This window comes from Teleopsis dalmanni, chromosome X, assembly GCF_002237135.1.
Source record: "Teleopsis dalmanni isolate 2A chromosome X, ASM223713v2, whole genome shotgun sequence".
NCBI lineage: Eukaryota > Metazoa > Arthropoda > Insecta > Diptera > Diopsidae > Teleopsis > Teleopsis dalmanni.
In genome coordinates, this window is record NC_051848.1 from 77,613,170 (window position 1) to 77,621,549 (window position 8,380).

Sequence of the window (8,380 nt, forward strand, 5' to 3'; positions counted from 1 at the left end):
AAACAGCATAACATTATTTCTTATTCTCTATTTTAATTAAATAATTTTTGGTACTTTAGAGAAGTGGGAGCTGGTACTCCTACATCATGACGTCAATGACTTCAAATACTTCCCCAAAAAAATGGTTTTGACTGTTTTAGTTGGGGATAATGTCTGTTCTGGTCATTCATTGAAACCACTTTAAAGTGTTTCTTAAATTTTATTTTAACTTTAATATGGCAATTTTTTTTAAGCTTTTATGGCTAGTGCCATTTAATGAAAATTTAATCTTAGAACTTTTTTAAAGAATTCTTGTGATTGCTTGGTTTAAATTGAAGGCAAGTTTTTAAGTGCATTTCAAGACGAAAACAGTAGCAGAGCAACTTTCGCTCTAAGCAATTTTGTGGGAATAATTGAAAAGTTGCAATGAATTTATAAATTGCAACTAATCAATAAATTGAAAAATCAAAACAAATTAAAGAAAATGAAAATAAAATCCAATTATGAAAATAAAAGCGAAGTAACTCATCCATAGGCCTGCCAATTAAAAAAATGTTCAAGTAGACTTAGAAATCTTGACTATAAGTACAAGTGTCTATAACCGATGCATTGAATAGCAATGTTGCCTGTCCGACCATTACAGATTGTCTGTGTTTTACGCGTTTTGTAAGACAAAAAAAAACATGTAAGCAGTGAAGTTTGCTAGCAACTTGCTGCAGATACTCTAGCAACTCTAGCAAAGAAGAAGAGATGGAGAAAAATCAAATTAAAATCAAATGATTTTAAAAATTAAATTTATTGAAAATTGTGAGGCGCGCGTACTTGTATTGTACGCACTTCAAATGAAATTATGAAGCCACCAGTTCGACATCCAACGTTCGCCACAACTGTCAATATCGCAGAAACAAATTAAAAAAAATGTATATGTACTTATTGTCTATTTGCAGCAATAATAGAAATATTTTGCAAGAATTGCTTGAGAAAAACAACCATGCAACTAATTTCATAATAAAGTATTCCGTCAAGAAAATTAGCTAAGTAACCTAGTGACCAAGTTGGAGCACTGAAATCAAATAAATTCTCAATTGTTGCAGATACAACAGATACAATATTAGAAGCTACACCGATCTAATATATGCATGTGAATATAACACATATCGAGAGAAATACTACTTATTAAATATTGCTAATTTTTCGTAGTTGCAACGCGCAGCGCACAATTGTGTAGATGTGGAGAAGTGCAGATGTGTAAATATACAATTTGCACCGCAATTTGCTGCAATGCTTTTATTAACAATTTATTAACATTTTTTTATAATTCAGTACAAAGTATTGAAAAAACATGCTATATACATTTTGATGTATTCTGACCTGGTAGTTGAAACCCGTTAAAGACGTCGTAAAAGCGTTTACTGTGGCTCATGCGACTAGACTAACTCCACACACACACAGACACAGAAGAAGTTCTATAATCGATAAATGCAGCTAATTCAGTAGGCAAGCAACAACATACTAAGTCCTCAGACCTGATCAGACAGTTAAGGGCATAGAGTATTAAACTATTAAATCCTTTATATAACAAAATAAAGTAAAAAAAAACATCGTCATATTTGCTAATCACATTGTAAAGGATATACTTCAATTAGGTTTCAGATTTCTAAGATTAATATATTAAGTAAATAAAATTTATTTTTTAACAAAATTATAATTTTTAAAAAAAGTTAAACAAGCTTTTTTTCGAAGTTCTCATTCTGGATTGAATGGATTGGGAAAATGGTACTCCTGCGTTAGAACCAAAAGTGATTTCGTATTACACCGACGGTTCAAAAACTAAAGAACGAGTTGGCGCAGGGATATTTGGTCCTAACACAAGAATCTCGTACGCGATAATTATATGGTCTACTTTCTCCCAAGCGTAGGTTCACACCGTCAAGGTCTGCGCTCGAATCAACATTAGTAATGGGTGGAAAGGTACCCGTATCTGTTTGTACTCAGATAGTCAAGCAGAAATCAAAGCATTATCCTGTTTAAAATTTTCTTCAAACCTTGTGTTAGACTTCAATGACACGCTGCAGCAGTTGCAGCAAAAACAAAGTGAGGATTTGCTGAGTGCTTGGTCACACAAGAATTAATGGTAATAAGTTTGCGGACAAACTTGCTAGGACATGATCTGCCATTCAATTCTGTGGTCCGGAGCCATATTGTGGATTAAATTGGTCTACAACCATTCGATTGGTTTTCAATCGAAAGATATCGCTACTGGCGTGACATCCCAGATAACCGTCAGGCTAACGAGGTGGTTCGTTCCTACAGTTACGGTAAGATATCATTCCTCAGCAGAAGAGTTGAGGTTTTTAATGAAATATTTAACGGGTTACCATGAACTACGGTATCACATTAACAAAATGGGTCTGTTCGAAGAGATAGATTGTCGGCTCTACTTAGAAACAGGCGAGGCTTCCAGTCACATTGTCTGTGACTGTCCAGCCTTGATCAGGGCCAGGAGAAGATCACTTGGTCGAGAATTAATTTACCCTTCTGACATTAGGGGGTCCTTAACGACTGACATTTTGACTTTCATTCGAAGGGCGGAATGTCTTTTGTTCGGTTATGGTCTCCAGCAGCATAAATAATTAAGTTACCGCTGGTACCCTGTTTATTTCTAATCTAATCTAATGTAATCTACGTATTTGTCTATACTACATATACAAATATACTATTCACAAATATAATTTTGACTAATTCACTTTCAAGTTAGTTTATTATTTTCCATTATTTTCTAAACTGTGTTTTATAAAAACAAACAACATTCATACTACACAAGACAGCATCGTGTTTATAGCAAATAGTTGTTTTTAATTTTTGTACAAAGTTTTTGCATTTGCATTGCTGCTTGTTGTGCTTGTTGTGTTGTGCTTTCAACTTAATTCAAATGTATACGAGTATGGTGAATAAAAATATTGTTGGGCATGAAAATTTCTCTAGAAAACCTTTGTGTGAAGTTTTCTAATGATACAATGCTAGAGATTTTGTTATTTTAGTTGCTCTTGTTGTTATTTGTTGGCAACATAAAGAACAGAAAGCGTTGCACTGACTTTAAAGAAGATTTGTGTAATGCAAAAATTGACATTTATGCCACACACTCAATGCCGCAATGTCAACGAAATTGGCACAGCACGTAATTGTCAGCGAAACGCGAAATGTGAAAAAAATGTGAAACGCTGGGGTTGCCTTGTCACCCGGAGCTCCGACGTAAGTTCAAATTAGCTTAAATTGTCGATTTCGTTGAAGCTAGCACTACACACGCACTAGGCCGGCTGCCAAGCCAATATGTGCCTGAGCGGAGTTTGTGCACATGAATTAGTGACTTCATAGACATGGAAATTTATGGCCAGTCCAATAAGTCATAAATTATAGACGTATTTATGCAAAGAATTTTATGCGAATGCAGCATTTGCCCCCACCCAGGTAGATGGCAGTGCAGCTTATCTCGCGCCATTGGAAAGTTGAACGATAATGAATTTATGGCAACAAAATATTTAAACTTCGCTAGTGCGAATATATTTAATATTTATAAATGGAATTAGCACAAACTAAATGATTTAAGATGTGTTGTTTATGAGGAGATATTCAAAATAGAAAATTCTTTGCGACAGGTTGCAGTAGGAAGCTGCATATTTAGGTATCAGATTTATGTTATTTATGTTATAGTTGATGTTGATGTTCATAAGGTTTAGAGGCAGACTAAATGAAAACTACGAGATTGAATGTAATGGCGTAGCTAACTAGAACTTAGAACATAACTTTAAGTTCTGTTCTACCTACAAATTAATCGTTTAGAGTTTCAAACCCTAGGTTAGTGTTGTTCTTACATTTGTTTTGTAAATCTTAACTTTGTAATTTTCATTAAAAGGCCCTGACTTAAATAATTTAATATAATTATAACTATTCTTTATATAAAGTATTAGAAAATTATAACTTAAAAAAAACGCGTGAAAAATACCGTCACAATTTTTTTTTTTTAAGTTGGTAGTACGTAAATGCGTAACTATGCCTTCGAGTGTTATGTACTATCCAGTATGGTTACATCAGCTGTTTTTGGAATTGTGCCACATTGGCACAAAGCCTTTGGTAAATATTTGATATATTGAAAATATTTGAACGCACTGTAGTCAACAGTCTTGGTTAATTCATTCATTCATTTACTTATTCACTCATTTATTTACTTTCATCCGATGTGAAGTTGCATTTTCCAATGGGGTGCTGTGACCCAAAGATCAGTAAAGGTGTTAAATAGGTCTTGCTCCTCAGTTTTGTCCAAACAGATAACTTCAACTGGTACCGACGGAATTCCTTGGCATTCCAATGGGACGTTCATCGGCGCAATATATGGTGTGATGTTAAGCCTACACGGCAGGTAATCACGTTAAACTCTGTACCTTCAATTATCACTTCGAGGACGGCGTTTTGAGTCGATTGCGGTATTGAACGTTAACAAAAAATTTGTACAGGATTGGTTCAAGCAGTTCTATACACTATACGGCTATATAGCAATCGATGCGAGTTATACTTATGAAGGCGACAAAATAAATTTTGATTACTCGCACAGAATTTAAAGTTTATTGGTTTCTTTAATCCATTCTTGCATATTTCTTAAGGTGAGTTCGCCGATTATAATTTAGTTTTTTTTTACGCTTAGAAGTATTTAATTTTAACTTTATTTTTTTAACTACGACTGTTGTAGAAGATACTGAAATTTGCTATCTCTAACTTGCCTTATAAAAATGAACTTCATTTCAATATAAAAATTGGTTAAAATTTACTATTGCTTTATATTTGTATGATCATGATATCCAGATTATTTTATTGCTTTAAGGTATATGCCTTCATCGCATACACAGAGGAGACAAACCAAACTGAAAGCATTAATTGGACATCCTAATTTGTGTTAAATGACAAATCTGGCTTTCCTATGCAAATGAACCAAATCACGTATCGAAGTTGCCGGTGTGGGATCCAAACTATCTTGTATAAACACTTCAGAAATATATGCTGTTTATAATACTGAGAAGAATAAATATAGAATAAAAAATTAGTTTCTAAATATACTCTAGTTGAAATCATACTCTCAAAAACTCGTGATACACAATATGTTTCAGATCTGTGCAAATTATTTTCAAAAAAAAATTCTCAAATTATTTAAATTTTTTATTCCTTTTTTTATCAAAATGTGTACTCTTCTTTCGAGCCAAAACATCACTGGAAATGATCAATAAATTTTTCGAAACATTTTTTAAACTTATACACCGATATTGTCATCAGTATGCTGTGGTGGATTAAAGATCAAATTTACCTAGATATGTAGATATTAATTAAACAGTTACTAAGTCTCATAATTAAATTAATGAACTGTAAAAATATTGACAAAAGAGTGTTTTCTAGTATATGTCCTCCTTGGCACCATCCTGGATCTCATTGCCGAGATTTCAATTTGGGAAAAAGTCATAAATCCCTTTAAAACAAATCAAATAAAAGCGGTGGATAATCCATGAGAATGATTACTTGGTGGGATTGTACATCATATGTATTGAAGGGACACTAGTAAAGTAAAGGATCATACTGCATGAAACCCTCTATATTAGTTTTTATGTTTCTTATTTTAGCCTAGATAATTCCCTGTAATTAGAAACGGTTGTTATCGATTTTTAACTTATAAGATGGGCTTTTTAGATGCAAATTTTATCGAATTAAATGGAATAATTAAGACTCACTTAAGCCCGGTATAAATTCACGATTTTTAGTCGAGAATTGAATACGGTCCTTTTGAAGCAAAAACTCCATTAAACTTGGGGTTTACATTAATAATTTAATTAATAAATTAATTAATATTTTCTAGCATTCAAAATTAATATCATTATTACACAATTCTTGGTGTACAACCATTATTGTAGAAGTTTGCAATATTGTTTATAATTAAAACAGCAACAATACTAGCAATATCGTGTGCGTGTGTTGCAGTTGCTGCAATATTTTATGAATAATAAATTTTTATTTTAAACAATTGAAATTTTTGTAGTAACGAAAACTGCAAATAAATTAAATAAAAATTATAATTTAAAGACTCGAATTTTTTTAATTAAAACTAAAATACATTTCTCATTTTCGTGCTCCAATTCCGTAAATATTTTGTGCTTTCGAAAATTAAAATAGAAACTTTTAGTAATTTTAGTTCGATTTAATTGTTAAAAGTATGAGCAGAAAGAAACATAAAAATAGTATCGCAAATGTTTAGAAAATGCAAATTAAATGAGGTCATAAAAGAGGAGGCTTCAAGATGATCTGCAACGGCAATTGCAGTTTTGCTTTACAGGCGATAGTGCATGCAGAGAAAAGCGATTCGCAGTTGTCGAAATGAGAAAAGTCTGATATGTTACTATAATGCATCGATAAATTTCTGGATTGATCAGGATAAATCTATAGAATCATGACTGATATTTATCGGTAATTTATAGTATGGTAACTATAGATGTTATTTCAAATCTTCAGTCAGAAGATTTGAAATAACAGTATACCGTTTGACTTATAACTCAGCTTTTACATTTGTACTATTCTCATTAGTTTTGTAGACTGCTACTTGACATTATTAACTAATTTTTACTTAACTTCTAATACTTCCTACGTAATATTTTACTCAAACTCAAACATCACGAGGCTACTTTGCAAAACAAATATTCATCAAACAGACGAACAGACAATCAGATAACATCACCAATTTAACTCGAAATTGGTAAGTATGATTTATAGGGTACTCTACGACAATAAATGTTCGGTTCCGCCATTCCGGAGATTTACTGGTTGGGAGATACTTTAGATTTTATTGGGCTATATAGTTTATATTTCTCTTTCACCGAATTATACATATTTTGACACATAATTTAACTATTACACAGTTGTGGAATAAGCATGAGAGTACAGGGGAAGAGGGTGATTGAATGTTAAAGATTTTTTTAACAAAAAAGAAAAAAACATTTTATTTCTTAAAAAAATTTAGGGCTTTCTAACAATTTATTGAGTACTTTTTTTGTTTTATTTAACAATATGCCTTTATTGAATCGCTTTTAATTGAAGGCTAACAAAAAGTTTTAGAATCTTAAAGATTAAGAACATCACATTACAAATCGGTTTTATAAAAACATACTATAATGATTTATATAATGATTTGTAAATTAGTTTAAGGGACCAGGGCTCATTTATCAGATATCATGGCTCTTAAATTGAATTAATCAGGATGATCTCTTTAGAAAAGCATAATGGAGGGTCTATCATTCCGTTCCAGTCTAGAGAAATTGGTCATATTAGCAAAAGGTCTAGCCAGCGGATTCACATGGTTTTCAAGATTTGAAACACGTTTCTGCATTATTCTCTTAAACTCGACTTTAACTAGCGGAAGTCTCAAATCGAAATAGTTTTCATTTCTGACATACCAAGGTGCACCAGTTATCATTCTAGGAATATTTACCTGATTTATACGTTTCACGAAGCTGTTAACCATACATCCAAATGGGCTAAATGACTTGGTTATTCACTACTTTAAATCTTAAATAGGAAAAAGAATACAATAGTTTCTTTTATGTCAAGAATAATTTCTGGAATTTTTTATATAGTAATATATATTTTTGAGTTATACGAAGTTTGATAACTAAAATTAAAATGAATGCTTTCAGTAGAAAGAGACACACCAAGATTTTCGTTCTTTTCTATCTACACTGCAGGAGCATATAAAATATTAAGCAGAAATCGGAACATCAGTCTTAAATTGAAAAATTATTTACTCCTTAATGAAATCAAAATAGATGAAGAATAATTAAAATAAGAGGAAGTGTAGATACGGATTCCTAACTATAATTAAATAAATAATTAAAGAATAGATGTAAGTACAAAATAGAAAAAATCAAACAAAAATGTGCCTAAAAGTATCTGATTACCATTTTCTGATGCATAAACCATCTTACCCCATGCTTACTGGTGGTTATCCCACAGGACCCATGCTATAAATAATTCTAACAAAAAAGAAAATGGAAAATGTGAATAGCTTTATTCAAAGAAAATATCACTTTCACTTTGTTTTTAGGCAAAAAAAAATGTTATTTGCATCTTTTCCGACATTTTATGTGCCCAATAAAATGCTTTGATTTGCTTTGCACAATTTTACTTTTATTTTCGAAATTATTTTTAAGGGCAGCCAGGGTCGCGATTTCTTGGCAACATGAAATGTAGGTTTTGTGGTCAGTTGTAGCAATGCGTGCTCTGTTGTAACAATGACAATTAAATATACGCATGCCATTAGACTTAATTATGTAATAAATAAATACAGGGTGCAGAGGAATAAGTTGACAGCAGC